General features: G+C 40.5%; 1 long non-coding RNA gene across 2 annotated transcripts in view; it reads right to left on the bottom strand.

The window, feature by feature from the left end:
* LOC149452378 (uncharacterized) overlaps positions 1-14,719 on the bottom strand; it is a 106,113-nt gene extending 91,394 nt beyond the window's left edge. For both annotated transcript variants that reach the window (XR_016314874.1, XR_016314875.1), the window contains exon 1: positions 14,534-14,719. This is a non-coding gene — a long non-coding RNA (uncharacterized LOC149452378). The remainder of the gene's footprint in view (positions 1-14,533) is intronic.
* Between the last annotated feature and the right edge of the window lie 602 nt (positions 14,720-15,321).

Below are 15,321 nucleotides of genomic sequence, written 5' to 3'. Positions count from 1 at the left end.
GTTGCCCTGCTGGTATATAGGTGGCTGCACAGTCTTCTAGCACAACAGCTTGTCATCGCCTGCCTCTGGGATCCGTAATTTAATATTTAATTTATATATACATAATTTATATGCTGTTCAATTCAAATGTCATTTGATCTTCAGGATGTCATCCACTCAATCCACTATCTGCTCATTTTGAAATATACGTTTTATTTTAATTCACTTTTTAATTCACTTTCATTTATCTATCTATCCAATTGCATTTATGGTTTGTTAGCTGCATTTGTACCACTAGAGGTTTAACAATCTGACTTTCATTTGTTGATTCCACTTAGTTACATTTTTTTTTTAATACATGCTCTTCTGAGTTGATTCAAATTTTTCTTGCTTGTTCCATGCTTGCTAATCTCTCCATACACACTCTTACAGTTTTTGAATTTTTATGTGGGCATCCGTTTATCAGCAATTGTGTGGTGACACACAAAGAAGAGGAAAAGCTGAGCATGCCGGCGGGGGCACCCAAAAGAGGAGGATTGGGGTTTCTCTGTGCAAAACTATTGCACAGAGCAGTTTAGCATGACATGTTTGTTATTTTAATTACAAAAAATGAAAGCTTTGATATCTACGATTAGTCAGTGATCACACTGTACAGACAGGGCCAATCATAGCCCATTTGTATCATGTGTAACACACTCCAGGTTAGTAAGATAGCCTGTTTGTTGGTTTTTTTTTTAGGCAGAGGTGGAGTAGCAGCCTGGGGATGAGTCAGCCTGTGAGTGAGACAAGAGTTCACCTCAAGACAGTCTGGGAGGCTCTAACAGGTCAGGGCTTCTGGAGCCCTCCAACTCTTCCAGAAACTTAGTGAACCTTCAGGAAGAGGAGTGGAGGAGGGGAGGAGGCTCAGATCTGCATGTTTGAGGGACCCTGGCATGAGGCTCGGCATGGTGTCCAGAGCAACACTCAAAAGTGGCAGAGCCTGTGCAGAGTCAGGAGAGTGTCGGGTGAAAGATAGAATGAGAGGCTGGAGTGTGGAGCCGGGGAGGGGGCCCTGGGAAGGGGCCTATCTACAGGCAGGTGCTGACTGAAGCAGGTGCTCCACTGTGCCATTCAAAATACTGGTCACCAACCCAGGTCTATAACTGGCTTTTTCAGCAGTGAACATGGACGGGCATCACATACGAAATATAAATAGGGCTACCCTGTTCAACTTGCCAGCCAGCTAACCAACAACATTGGTCAGCAACCCCAGTCTAAAAATGGCTTTTATCAGCAAGGAACATGGATAGGTATCACTTATCAAAAAGGGGGATAAGAAAGCCAGTTCAATCTGCCAGCCAGTTAGCCAACTATCAAAAACCAAATTAACGTGTCTAACAACATGCATTTAAAAACAGGGGTTTAGTTAGCACACATTTGCAAATACATATGTAAGCCACAGAGCCACATCACGGCACCCTGATCATCTGTGGTCCTAACTCTATAAATCTATAGTTTTAATTATTGCTTATTAATGTATATTTATTCACCTATATTTGTGTGTATATACACTGATTTGTTGCATTTGCATAGCGCTTCACCATTTTTTGTTATAATTTACACATCCTGAGGTATAGGGAATAGGTAATAGCAGCTGGCTATTTTTTAGGTAATTTCATAGTTGAGCGCAGGAGGATATTTCAATTTTAATTTAGACAGGAGCCAATTAACCTACCAGCATGTCTTTGGAGTATGGGAGGAAACCGGAGTACCCGGAGGAAACTCACGCAGGCACAGGGAGAACATGCAAACTCCAGGCAGGTGGTGCCGTGGCTGGGATTCGAACCAAAGACCCTAGTACTGCCAGGCGGAAGTGCTAACCATTTAGCCACTGTGCTGCCCTATTTCAATAAATATATATATTTGTGACTTTTCATATATTTTTTAATATATAAAAAATGCATTTCAATCTGCAGTATATATATATATATATATATATATGTGTGTGTGTTTTGAAATATAATTTGAAATATATTGAATATGGCCAAAATTGTAGTATTTCAAATATATGTGAAAACATTTGGGAAAAATATTTTTAAAATGTATTTAAAACTATATTTTTCTTCCATGTGGGTATGTGCCAATGACAATGGTCACCAAGACAAAGAGAGAGAAGAGCGGAGACAGGATGGTTACTACTCCATCCCATACAAATCAAAAAAACATTTTGGCTCTAGATACACTTTCCATCTAATCTGATCCATGAGTTCAAATGTTTTATGTTCTAGATTTACATTTGACAGCACAGTGCCCTCTATTCTTTTTACAGCCTGATCCATCAGACCACCAAGGCAATGTACAGGATTTATAGCTCAGCGTTATGGCCTCTATTAGTTTTGCAGGCTGAGCTATCAGGCCAACATATCACTGTTCTGGATTTATATAGCACAGCAATCCTTCAGTCCGAACCCTGTTCTACTATGAAAAAAAGTGAATGTAAACTGCAGAGCCCAAATGTTATTAATTATGGAAAAAACACATCAATAAAGAGCTGGGCTGAGGGCCTGAAGAAGATTGCTAATGGACTTTTGCTGGAGTGCACAGTCCTAGAGTCCTGGTCTGGAAAAGAATGTTTTATCTCTCTCATTAAGGATCTACTTGTGGAGGCTGAGTGGCAGTCAGCTCCTGGGACGTTGTGAGTAAGCTTGATTTGGAACTTTAGAATATGCGCTAGACGTTTGTCCTCCTATTGATTGCTACTATTGCATACTGAAACCCCTGAACCCTTCTCTTGTTTCAAGTTATTCAGAAATAAATTCTAAATTACTTCACCATAGACCTGAGTCTATATTGTTGGTGGGCATGGAACTGTGCTTGTGGATGGCAGCCACTGTACTACTGTGGGAGAACCTGTGGCCTCTCTGGGGGTGAGCGCTACATATACACTCACTGGCTATTTTATTAGGTACACCTGTTCAATTGCTAGGTAACACAAATTGCTAATCATCCAACAACATGGCAGCAACCCAATGCATTTAGGCATCTAGACGTGGTGAAGACGACTAGCTGAAGTTCAAACTGAGCTTCAGAATGGGGAAGAAAGGGAACTTAAGTGACTTTGAACATGGCATTGTTGTTAGTCTGAGTATTTTAAAAACTGCTGATCTACTGGGATGTTTACGCACAACCATCTCTAGGGTTTACAGAGAATGGTCTGAAAAAAGAGAAAATATCCACTGAGTGACAGTTGTGTGGACGAAAATGCCTTGTTGATGTCAGAGGAGAATGGGCAGATTGGTTCGAGCTGATAGACTCAAATAACCACTCGCTACAACCAAGGTATGTAGAATACCATCTCGGAACACACAACATGTCAAAACGTAAAGCAGATGGACTACAGCAGCAGAAGACCACACTGGGTGCCACTCCTGTCAGCTAACAACAAATAAGGCTACAATTTGCACAGGCTTACCAGAATTGGATAATAGAAGATTAGAAAAACGTTGCCTGCTCTGATGAGTCTCGATTTCAGCTGCGACATTCAGATGGTAGGGTCAGAATTTGATGTAAACAACATGAAAGCATGGATCCATCCTGCCTTGTATCAACAGTTCAGGCTGGTGGTGTAATGGTGTGAGGGAGATTTTCTTGGCACTAGCAAGGTGTACCTAATAAGGTGGCCAGTGAGTGTACATTGTGAGACTGAGCTTCAAATGGTAGGACATTAAGGACTCAGCCACTCCCAAATATCTTCATTCTGAGGGCTTACCCATTTTTATTAATACAAAGCTCAAGTTCAACACAAAGGATACCCACACAGCTTTTTTTCAGCATTCATCTTCCACCAAAGAAATTCACATTCAACCTCTATGATGGTAATTGCAGCTCTACTGCTCTTGCCTCACACTTCAGACCCTCTGTCTGTATCATCCATACAGCCTCCAGACTCAGGCTTTGTGCATACACCTAGCAGCTTCCTGCTGCACGGGCTCCCACCAGTGTCCTAGGTGGGGCTCTATTGGCTCCTGGGCGGAAATCTCCTCTGTGCGCCAGGTGCAGGGATGGAGCCCTGAACACTGCGCCTATCTAATAAAAGCTTTATAAACATATCAGTATGCTGGTTGTCCGCAAACACTGAACCAAGGATTGGAGACTTCATCGCTCCCAACTCTTTACGAAGCCTCCTGACTTCAAGGTCCCAAATAGGGATTTACAAACCTCTGAGGAAACTGAAAATCCAGGCAAGCACCCTGGAGTCCCACAACCTGCCTTAATGAAAACCCCGGATGACAAGAAGCTCTCTTTTTACAGCATGGCAGAACACAGCACATCCATCCAAATCATTGAATTCAGGTGTTCCAATCACCTCCATGGCCACAGGTGTATAACATTTTTGGATTAATACATTTATTAGTATGTATATATATATATTTATACACACTATATTGCCAAACGTATTGGGCCACCCCTCCAAATCATTGGATGCAGGTGTTCCAATCACCTTCATGGCCACAGGTGTATAACATCAAGCACCTAGGCATGCAGACTGCTTCTACAAACATTTGTGAAAGAATGGGTCGCTCTCAGGAGCTAAGTAAGTTTAAGCGTGGTACTGTGATAGGTTGCCACCAGTGCAATAATTAGTTGATACTAAATATTTCACGGTCAACTGTTAGTGGTATAACAAAGTGGAAGCAACTGGGAACAACAGCAACTCAGCCACAAAGTGGTAAGCCACGTAAAATTACAGAATGGGGTCAGCTCATGCTGAAGCGCACAGTGTGCAGAGGTTGCCAACTGTCTGCAGAGTCAATAGCTAAAGACCTACAAACTTCATGTGGCCTTCAGATTAGCACAACAACAGTGTGTAGAGAGCTTCATGGAATGGGTTTCAGTGGCTGAGCAGCTGCATCCAAGCCTTACATCACCAAGTGCAATGCAAAGCGTCAGATGCAGTAGTGTAAAGCACGCTGCCACTGGACTCTAGAGCAGTGGAGATGTGTTCTCTGGAGTGATGAATCACTCTTCTCTGTCTGGCAATCCGATGGACGTGTCTGGGTTTGGCAGTTGCCAGATGAACAATACTTGCCTGACTGCATTGTGCCAATTGTAAAGTTTGGTGGAGGGGGATTATGGTGTGGGGTTGTTTTTCAGGGGTTTTGCTTTGGTCCCCTAGTTTCAGTGAAGAGAACTCTTAAGGCATCAACATACCAAGACATTTTGGACAATTTCATGCTCCCAACTTTGTGGGAACAGTTTGGGGATGGCCCTTTCCTGTTCCAACACGACTGTGCACCAGTGCACAAAGCAAGGTCCCTAAACACAAGATGAGCAAATTTGGGGTGGAGGAACTTGACTGGCCTGCAACCCGATAAAACACCTTTGGGATGAATTCGAGCAGAGACTGTGAGCCAGGCCTTCTCATCCGACATCAGTGCCTGACCTCACAAATGGAAGAATGGTCAAACATTCCCATAGACACCCTCCTAAACCTTGTGGACAGCCTTCCCAGAAGAGTTGAATCTGTTATAGCTGCAAAGGGCGGGCCAACTCAATATTGAGTCCTATGGACTAAGACTGGGATGCCATTAAAGTTCATGGGCGTGTAAAGGCAGGTTTCCCAATAATATATATATATATGTACCAACTATGCAAACGTTTTTTCAAATTTCCTTCATTGTAAGGATAAAGCACAAAAGAAATGTATTTTACAATATTTCACAGTTGGGAGCGGATTTATTTTACATGAATACAATATTAATTTCACATTCTCCACAGCTTTGGTAGAGGAGAAGTGTATTGAATGCATACAATGCTTATTATAATATGCACTGCAAAAGTGTCACAGACATTCAATGCATTACAAATCTGATACTTATTAATGAGTGGTGCTTTACTGGAAAAGGCTACAATTTCTATGCAAATTTGCCATGAAAAATAGTTCTGTGCTTGAACAGTCTTTGTGTTTATTACCAATACTGAATAATTTGCCAATTTAAATGAACCGAGTAAAGCAGAATTTTTCCAGTTACAGTCATATTTGTGAGTCTTCTTAAAGCATATCTACTGAGATTTTTTGTTGATGCTAAGTGCATGCATGCTAAAGTAAAGTGTAACACTGGCATTTATTACCTATCACAGAGCTCACAGTGTTCTTCCTCTGTCCCCAGATTTGCCAGCACCATCTATGTTCAGGTAACACCCAGGATAAGCATGCACTTTTAACCCTTACACCTTCCTATGGATGACACATGTATGTTAATCCTGGTTCTTGTGCATGCCAGACTGATTTCACACACACTGTGTACACCTATGCACTTATACACAGTGGGGTTGATTTACTAAAACCGGAGAGTGCAAAATCTGGTGCAGCTATGATACCAATCAGCTTCCAGTTTTTTTTGTCAAATCTTAAAGTGGTTGTAGACCTCAGACATGAAATATAAACAAAGCATATAACTCTATAGTGTGTGTTTCTTTATTAGTGTAATTTCTGTCTGATTACACCAAGAGAAAAAAAGTGACAGGGGAGGGAGCTCCAGAACACAGTCTGTGATTGATGGCCTCAGCTCTGTTCCTGTGAGCTGTGTGAAGGGGAGGGAGTGTGTCTCTTCCCTACAATTAGCTCTCAGAAGTCTCCTCACTGAGCTCTGCATGTGTAACTTCAGTTCTCCTTCCTTTTTTTCTGACAGCTCAGGCAAGCTTTAAAAATTCTGGACTTTGAACAGATGTAGAGAAGAGAAGACTACAGATAAAAAGGTACAACTTATGTAGGAGGATTCCTTTAATCTCTGTGTATCACCCGAGGCCAGTCACTTCACTGTGTCTATAGGGTTTACAACTACTTTAATCAAACAAGCTGATGTTAGAAACTGATTGACTACCATGCACAGCTGCAGCAGATCTTATACTCCCCACTTTTTGGAAGTCAACCCCATTGTGTTGACTTATGCATATCAGCTTTGCTGCAGCCTCTTGTCTTGTGACTTCCTGCAGTTCCAGTACATCTGTGGCCCTTTGCCTATTTTTTTTAAACACAAAACAAAGGGAAAATGTGCTACAATGTTGCAATAATGTAAATGTAAGCCAAAACATTTTTTTGTTAATACAGACATATAAAACCTGTGTCATTTTTTTTTTGTTTTTCTCGAGGGAGATTTCCCTTGGCTTCCTGCCATAAAGACAGAACAGAAAGTAAAAGAAAATCTCTCCAAAATGACAGTTGCAACAAATGTCCCCATTGGAAGATTTTGTCTCTTTTGTTTGTTCCAGCGGCAACCCAAAGTTTTGAATTTCCCCTTTTTTTTTGTCTGGGTGACAATGGTCACCAGGTCAAGTAAATAGGGTGACACTTGCCAGTTGGAACATGGAAAACAGGGTCGCTAACTCTTCCCTACACTATCAAAGCTACAAGAAAAAAATGGTTCTTTTGGCTTTGAACACACTTTATTGATGTTAATATTTCAGTTAATCCTGGACATGCACTTTATAAATCAATATAGGAATGCATATTCTGAGGCTAACTGATAAATCCCCTATTGTACAGCGCTGAGCAAACCCTTTGGCGCTATATAAACTCGATAAATAAATAAATAAATAAATAAAATCCAAAATGTGCAAATAAATAAATAAATTCAGAAATCAGGGTAAACAACAGAATATGTTTAATATTTAATCTGGGTGCTAAATATTACTGTTGACAACATTTGAGAGAAATTTAAGAAGATTGCTTATCTTTAGGGAGGGGGGGTTCCTATTTTTTTCCTAAATAATACATGCAAACTGTAGATGTAAAGTGCATGCCTAAATGTTATAAATTATGGAAAAACACACCAGTAAATAAATTTATATAAAATGTGGCAAAGGTGTGATCCAGTAAATAAATACAAACAATCATAATTCATAAAGATTCAAAGTGTATTCAATGGTGATTAAACTTAAACTCTTCTGGGAAGGCCGTCCACAAGGTTTAGGAGTGTGTCTATGGGAATGTTTGACCATTCTTCCAGAAGTGCATTTGTGATGTCAGGCACGGATGTCAGACGAGAGGGCCTGGCTTGCAGTCTCTACTCTAATTCACCCCAAAGGTGTTCTATTGGGTTGAGGTCAGGCCAGTCAAGTTTCTCCTCCCCAAACTCGCTCCTCCATGTCTTTATGGGCCTTGCTTTGTGCACCAGTGTGCAGTCATGTTGGAACAGGAAGGGGCCATCCCCAAACTGTTCCCACAAAGTTGGGAGCATGAAATTGTCCAAAATGTCCAAAATGAATTGGTATGCTGATGCCTTAAGAGTTCATTTCACTGGAACTAAGGGGCCAAGCTCAACCACTGAAAAACAACCCCACACCATAATCCCCCCTCCACCAAACCTTACACTTGGCACAATGCAGTCAGGCAAGTATTGTTCTCCTGGCAACCACCAAACCTAGACATGTCCATTGGATTACCAGACAGAGAGGCGTGATTTATCGCTCCAGAGAACACATCTTCACTACTCTAGAGTCCAGTGGCAGCATGCTTTACACCACTACATCTGATGCTTTGCATTGCACTTGGTGATGTAAGGCTTGGATGCAGCTGCTCGGCCATGGAAACCCATTCCATGAAGCTCTCTATGCACTGTTGTTGTGCTAATCTGAAGGCCACATGAAGTTTGGAGGTCTTTAGCTATTGACTTTGCAGACAGTTGGCGACTTCTGCGCACTGTGCGCTTCAGCATGTGCTGAATCCACTCCGTCGTTTTACGTGGCCTACCACTTCGTGGCTGAGTTGCTGTTTTTTCCCAGTTGCTTCTACTTTGTTATAATCCCACTAACAGTTGACCGTGGAATATTTAGTAGCAAGGAAATGTCACAGATGGACTTATTTCATAGGTGGCAACCTATCACGGTACCACTCTTAAACTTACTGAGCTCCTGAGAGCGACCCATTCTTTCACAAATATTTGTAGAAGCAGTCTGCATGCCTAGGTGCTTGATGTTATACACCTGTGGCCATGGAGGTGATTGGAACACCTGAATCCAATGATTTGGAGGGGTGGCCCAATACGTTTGGCAATATAATGTGTATAAATATATATATATATATATATACTAAGAAATTTATTAATCCATAAAAAATTTAAAAGTTCCACCAATTCATAAAAAAACATGAAATAACAAAAGGTGCAGTCTGTGTTACTTAACAGATTAATTGTGGAAGTCCTTTGTGCATTACTGAACATGTATACACATATACATATACTATATATATATATATATATATATATATATATATATATATATATAAAATTATTATTATTTTTTAAAAATTTATACGTACCTATTTACTTTAATCACGTTTGGATACACTTTAAATCTTTATGAATTATCATTGTATGCATTATTTATTTATTGGATCATGTTTTTTGACACATTTTGTATAGTTTATTTGTTAATGTGTTTTTCCATAATTTACAACACTTAGACTTTGCAGTTTACATCCATTTAGCTGGGAGGTATTTTTTGCATATCGACCTCTTAGCTAGCTGCCTTTTCTTTCCATTGTATGCTGACTTCTAATTATATTGTTAATACGCACAAATTAAAATGTTAATTTTATATACGCATTTCAGAAAGATGTCCTCTCAGAAATAAATCATTTTTGTGTTTATGCACAAAGCATTCAAATTGCTATTTGCAGTTCAATCTAATTACTGCTAAACAGCAAACTTTGGATATGGTGCCATTCAAACGCCCTGGTTATGAAGGGGTTAAGTGAACAAGCGTCACTGGCAATCAAGCATCCATCATGTTTACTGCATGGCATCATACTGTTAAGCTTAAGGGATCGATAGAAGATAATGAAAGAGGCATTTTTAATGATCTGAACAGGTTAAACCGGACCACAGTATTCAACCTGCAATCAAGAAAATTGTCTAGTTATGCTTAATGTAGCAGTGAGAAGCCACCATACTGCTCGCTTGGCGACTTTAGTGTTGATTAGCAATTGAATTCTGTATGTAGATCTTTTCACCAGAATATCCCCTCAGGACCTAAAAGCAAATTAACTATTTCTCTGCATGGACAGATCTCCAAATCCAGGCAATGCTTCTTATTTGACAGTGGAAAAACAAACTATTCACATCTCTAAAATGGCTTTCCATTTGTGTTTATTAGTAAGTCAGCAAAAATAAATGTGCATTTTCTCCCTGTGCCTGCGTGGGTTTCCTCCGGGTACTCTGGTTTCCTCCCACACTCCACAGACATGCTGATAGGTTAATTAGTTCATGTCTAAATTGGTCCTAGTATGTGTATGTATAAATGTGAGTTAGGGACCTTAGATTGTAAGCTCCTTGAGGGCAGGGACTAATGTGAATATATATGTAAAGAGCTGTGTAAATTAATGGCGCTATTTTTTCCAAAAATACTTTATTGTTTTAAGTGAAGACAAAAGCATTTAGAGCATATACAGCCATAGATCACAGTCAAAACATAGACATGACATGTAGCAAACGACACAAATTGTAAACAGTTGTGCAAGACGAAATCATGTAAAACAGTACATCCATCATAAAAAGTCAAATGGTGGATACCAAGAAGAAAATGGATAAAATGCTGTTAGTGAATGTTATCTCGTCCTGACTCTCATCAACTTTTCAAAGGTAAAGTAGTGCGATGATAGGGGTAAGGGTAGGGAAGGCGTAGGGTACTGTGACGGTCATTTTGATGGTGCTATTTAACTGCAGTACTACTCCCGCAGGTCAGGACTCTGTGCAGGCCAGTCAGGTTCCTCCACCCCAAACTCGCTCATCCATGTCTTTATGGACCTTGCTTTGTGCACTGGTGTGCAGTCATGTTGGAACACCCCCAGAAATTTACTTTCCTGCTTGTGTGATTAGCAGACCAATTTTCACTAAGACACAAGTAAATTTTTTTGCATTCTTTCCAACAGAAATGTAAGTTGTGGTGAGAAACTCCACCTCTCACCCAGAAGGGATTTTTCTTTTTTTCAACAAAAGTAGAGTTACTCTTTAAGGCACTTCATTTTCTACCACACTACTGTACTTTTCAAATTTCATTGACTTAAACCAGAGGTCTCCAAACTTTGTAAACAAAGGGCAAGTTTACTGTCCTTGAGACTTTTGGGGGGATTGTGATCAGTGGGAGTAAACAGTACCCCATCATTGATCTTCAGGGGAGGAATAGTGCTCCATTTTTGGTGGCAGTGGGAGGAATAGGGTCTTGTATCAGTAGGAGGAATATGGTCTTGTATCAGTGGGAGGAATAGGTTCTTGTATCAGTAGGAGGAATAGGGTCTTGTATCAGTAGGAGGAATAGGGTCTTGTATCAGTGGGAGGAATAGGGTCTTGTATCAGTAGGAGGAATAGGGTCTTGTATCAGTGGGAGGAATATGGTCTTGTATCAGTGGGAGGAATAGGTTCTTGTATCAGTAGGAGGAATAGGTTCTTGTATCAGTAGGAGGAATAGGGTCTTGTATCAGTAGGAGGAATACGGTCTTGTATCAGTAGGAGGAATAGGGTCTTGTATCAGTAGGAGGAATAGGGTCTTGTATCAGTAGGAGGAATAGGGTCTTGTATCAGTAGGAGGAATAGGGTCTTGTATCAGTAGAAGGAATAGGGTCTTGTATCAGTGGGAGGAATACGGTCTTGTATCAGTGGGAGGAATACGGTCTTGTATCAGTGGGAGGAATAGGGTCTTGTATCAGTAGGAGGAATAGGGTCTTGTATCAGTGGGAGGAATACGGTCTTGTATCAGTGAGAGGAATAGGGTCTTGCATCAGTAGGAGGAATAGGGTCTTGTATCAGTGGGAGGAATAGGGTCTTGTATCAGTAGAAGGAATAGGGTCTTGTATCAGTAGAAGGAATAGGGTCTTGTATCAGTGGGAGGAATAGGGTCTTGTATCAGTAGGAGGAATAGGGTCTTGTATCAGTAGAAGGAATACGGTCTTGTATCAGTGGGAGGAATAGGGTCTTGTATCAGTAGGAGGAATAGGGTCTTGTATCAGTAGGAGGAATAGGGTCTTGTATCAGTGGGAGGAATAGGGTCTTGTATCAGTGGGAGGAATAGGGTCTTGTATCAGTAGAAGGAATACGGTCTTGTATCAGTGGGAGGAATAGGGTCTTGTATCAGTAGGAGGAATAGGGTCTTGTATCAGTAGGAGGAATAGGGTCTTGTATCAGTGGGAGGAATAGGGTCTTGTATCAGTAGGAGGAATAGGGTCTTGTATCAGTGGGAGGAATAGGGTCTTGTATCAGTAGGAGGAATAGGGTCTTGTATCAGTAGGAGGAATAGTGCCTCGAGGGCTGGATAAAGGCAAACAAAGTGCTCCATCCGGCCTCAGGGCCATAGTTTGGAGACCACTGGCTTCAACTGACAAAAACTGTTTTATCCTGTTAGCTTTGATAATTGAGCTTACTTTATTCCAAACTGACAACAAGACATGCTATATCTCTTCTGCAATAAAACAAGACATACCTGCCTGTTTGCAGTCTTCTGTAGAATGTACACCGAGCTGCGCATGTGGAGCTCAGTTTAAATTCTCGCACAGCATCTTGGTGCCGGAATGAATTAACTCATGTACATGCAACTAGGCAGCTGAAGACCCGGCACCCAGAAGAAGATGGGGAGAAGGTGCTGGTTCCAACCGCAAGGCAAGCCGCGCTGTCCTTTGTGAACGGTCCTGCAGTCTTCTGGGACCTCTCGTGTGTCCCAGAAGGCTACAAGGGAAAAGGTGGGGGGGGGACTTCCACTCAGAACACCTCAGCAATACAACCTGAAGTGGGAACAGTTACGTGTCAAAACCAGGTATTGCTCACCTACAGCTGACCCACATTTTTACCACCCCTCATCTTCTCCCCGTTTAGCTGGAAAGGCTTTGCAGCCATGGGTACTACCAAGGATCACTCTACACAAGCAACGTAAATGAGGCCTAAAAATACATATAAATGCTTTTTTTTGTCACATCTTGAAGCCAGTGTGAAAGAGACCTAGTGCATTGGGGTGCTATTCAAGCGTGCAACACACATAACGTGTGGCAGTAATGCACGCTATCACAAAGATGTGTTTCAGCTCATGATAATATTATTTTTAGGAAAATTTGATTGGCTTGTATATATTACTACATTTTTCCATTTTGCATTGCCTTTCATTCCCCCAGCTCAACATTTATCTGGATTAAGAAAATGCAGAGTTCCTAATTCCAATGTAAAATAGTGACTGTGGATCGCCATTATCTATTTATTGTGCTACGTGGCAATACCTAAAAGCAGACTCAGCTATAGTCCGCGGTACTGATTCCACAGCTTTATAGCTCATATTCTTGGGTTTGCTGAATCTACCGTACAGAGCTTAGATAAAAATAAATCTTGCCAAAAAAGTCACGATATCAGTTTGTAGTTTAGTTTTTGTTATGACCATGGAGCAAAGTCACAGAAAAATCATTACTTTTTTATTGATTTTTTTAAGAGATTGAGTTGTATCTCAAGAATAAATGTTACCATTATAATGGCTGAAGTATACCTGGAAATTCTTCATGTTTTCTGGGCAAATTGTTCTTTGTATTGTTATATATTGCTGGTTTACTAAGACTTCCATTTTCAAGGCTGCAATTGCCATATATACTGTACATACTGTACATTGGTTATTCATACAGGAAGCTATTCAATGGGGTTACTTTGCAAGTACAGTTGCTCCAGAGCTTAGTAAATGAGATGAAGCTTTACTTTGCAAAGAATTCCCAATAAAATGCAAGGAAAATAGAAAAAAAAAGCATTTTTACTTGCATGGGATTGGATGATGGAAGTCAGCAGAGCTTCTCCTCATTTACTAAGCTCTGGAGCAACTTCACTTGCAAAGTGCACAGTCTAGGTGCCTTTAGTAAATCCACCCCTGTGTGTTTTTATTAACTAGACGACAAAAAACCTCAATTTACTGCAATGCCAGTTTGCATTAATGGAGCCAATCATTATTAATATAAAACATGTAAAGAAATGTAATCTCCAAACACGGAAAGGTTTCTTCACAGTATGAGCTGTGAAAATGTGGAATAGACTCCCTCAAGAGTTGGTTCTGGCCAGCTCCGTGGATTGCTTTAAAAAAGAGCTGGATTGTTTCTTAGATACACATAATATAAGTGGATACTAACATTTATAGGTAAAGTTGATCCAGGGAATATCCGATTGGCTCTTGGGGGGATCAGGAAGGATTTTTTTCCCTGCAGGAGCAAATTGGATCATGCTTTGCTGGGTTTTTTTGCCGTCCTCTGGATCAACAATAGGTGTAGGATTATAACTTCTTTTTTTTTTGTAATGGTTGAACTGGATGGACTTTTGTCTTTTTTCAGCCAGACTAACTATGTAATGAAAATATATTGGAAAAACACTTTTTTAAAAATAAAATTACAAGGTGATCTGTCCAGAATTTTTTTTATACTCCACACGAATGATTTGGCAATAGGAATTTTCTATTCCTATTCCAATTCCATTGGTTCCCATTGCTGATTCACTCTTGCAAAATTGGCCAAAATTAATTGAAATGGTAATGAAAATTACAGAAATCTTTATGTTAGTCATCTTACCTGCAAAAATATTGTTCATTTTTTTCAGTCAATCTTGTAATCTGGAAACCCTTGCCAGGCAGTATAGCAAAGTAGGTGACTCTCTGTTTATTCGCTGCAGTTAAAGAGATAGAGTCACTTTGTCCATGTAGGATAACATGACACTGCCTCTGCAAAGAACCCTCGTACTACCCCCCTATACTCATGTTACCAGTGATCTCTCGTTGTTCCTTCTTCCTTTGCAGCTAGGGCTAAAATAACTGGTGCCAGCGATGAGGACATGTGGTAACATCAGTCCTCAATTAAAGCAGAACCTCACTCTCTCAATCAACATTTACTATTTTTAATCCTTATGCTGCTAGCATTAGTAAATAGATAGGAAGGCATATTATATCTACTTGTTTTAGCCATTTTCATTTCTTGCGTTACTTCCTGGTTTCTGGCCTAGGCCAAAATGATGTCATACATCCCAGCTAAACATGCCCTCATGCCGGCATGCCTGAGCCAAGGGCAGATGGATTCCAGGAAGTAAATGCGATGTGAGTCATCTGCCCTTACTCAAGATGGCCACAGCTAGAAATGCTACGGGGGTGTTATTCACAGTGATTTCTCAACAAAAGAAAGCATGGAGACATGGATGAATAAGGGAGGTTCTTTGAATAATACAAAGGAATTAAATAGCATTTTTGTTTTTGTGGTACTCAGATGCAGTGTAGTTCCGCTTTAATGTAACAGTGCCCTAGCATTTGGCTTCCCAAGCCAAAAGTCCCTTAAAATTTACCTGTGCTACAGAACACATTGCTTTAGAC

The sequence above is a fragment of the Staurois parvus genome, unplaced genomic scaffold (assembly GCF_062004578.1).
Source record: "Staurois parvus isolate SC_StPar_1 unplaced genomic scaffold, SC_StPar_1.0 ptg000475l, whole genome shotgun sequence".
NCBI classification, from domain to species: Eukaryota; Metazoa; Chordata; class Amphibia; order Anura; family Ranidae; genus Staurois; species Staurois parvus.
This window is presented reverse-complemented; position numbering and strand designations above follow the sequence as displayed.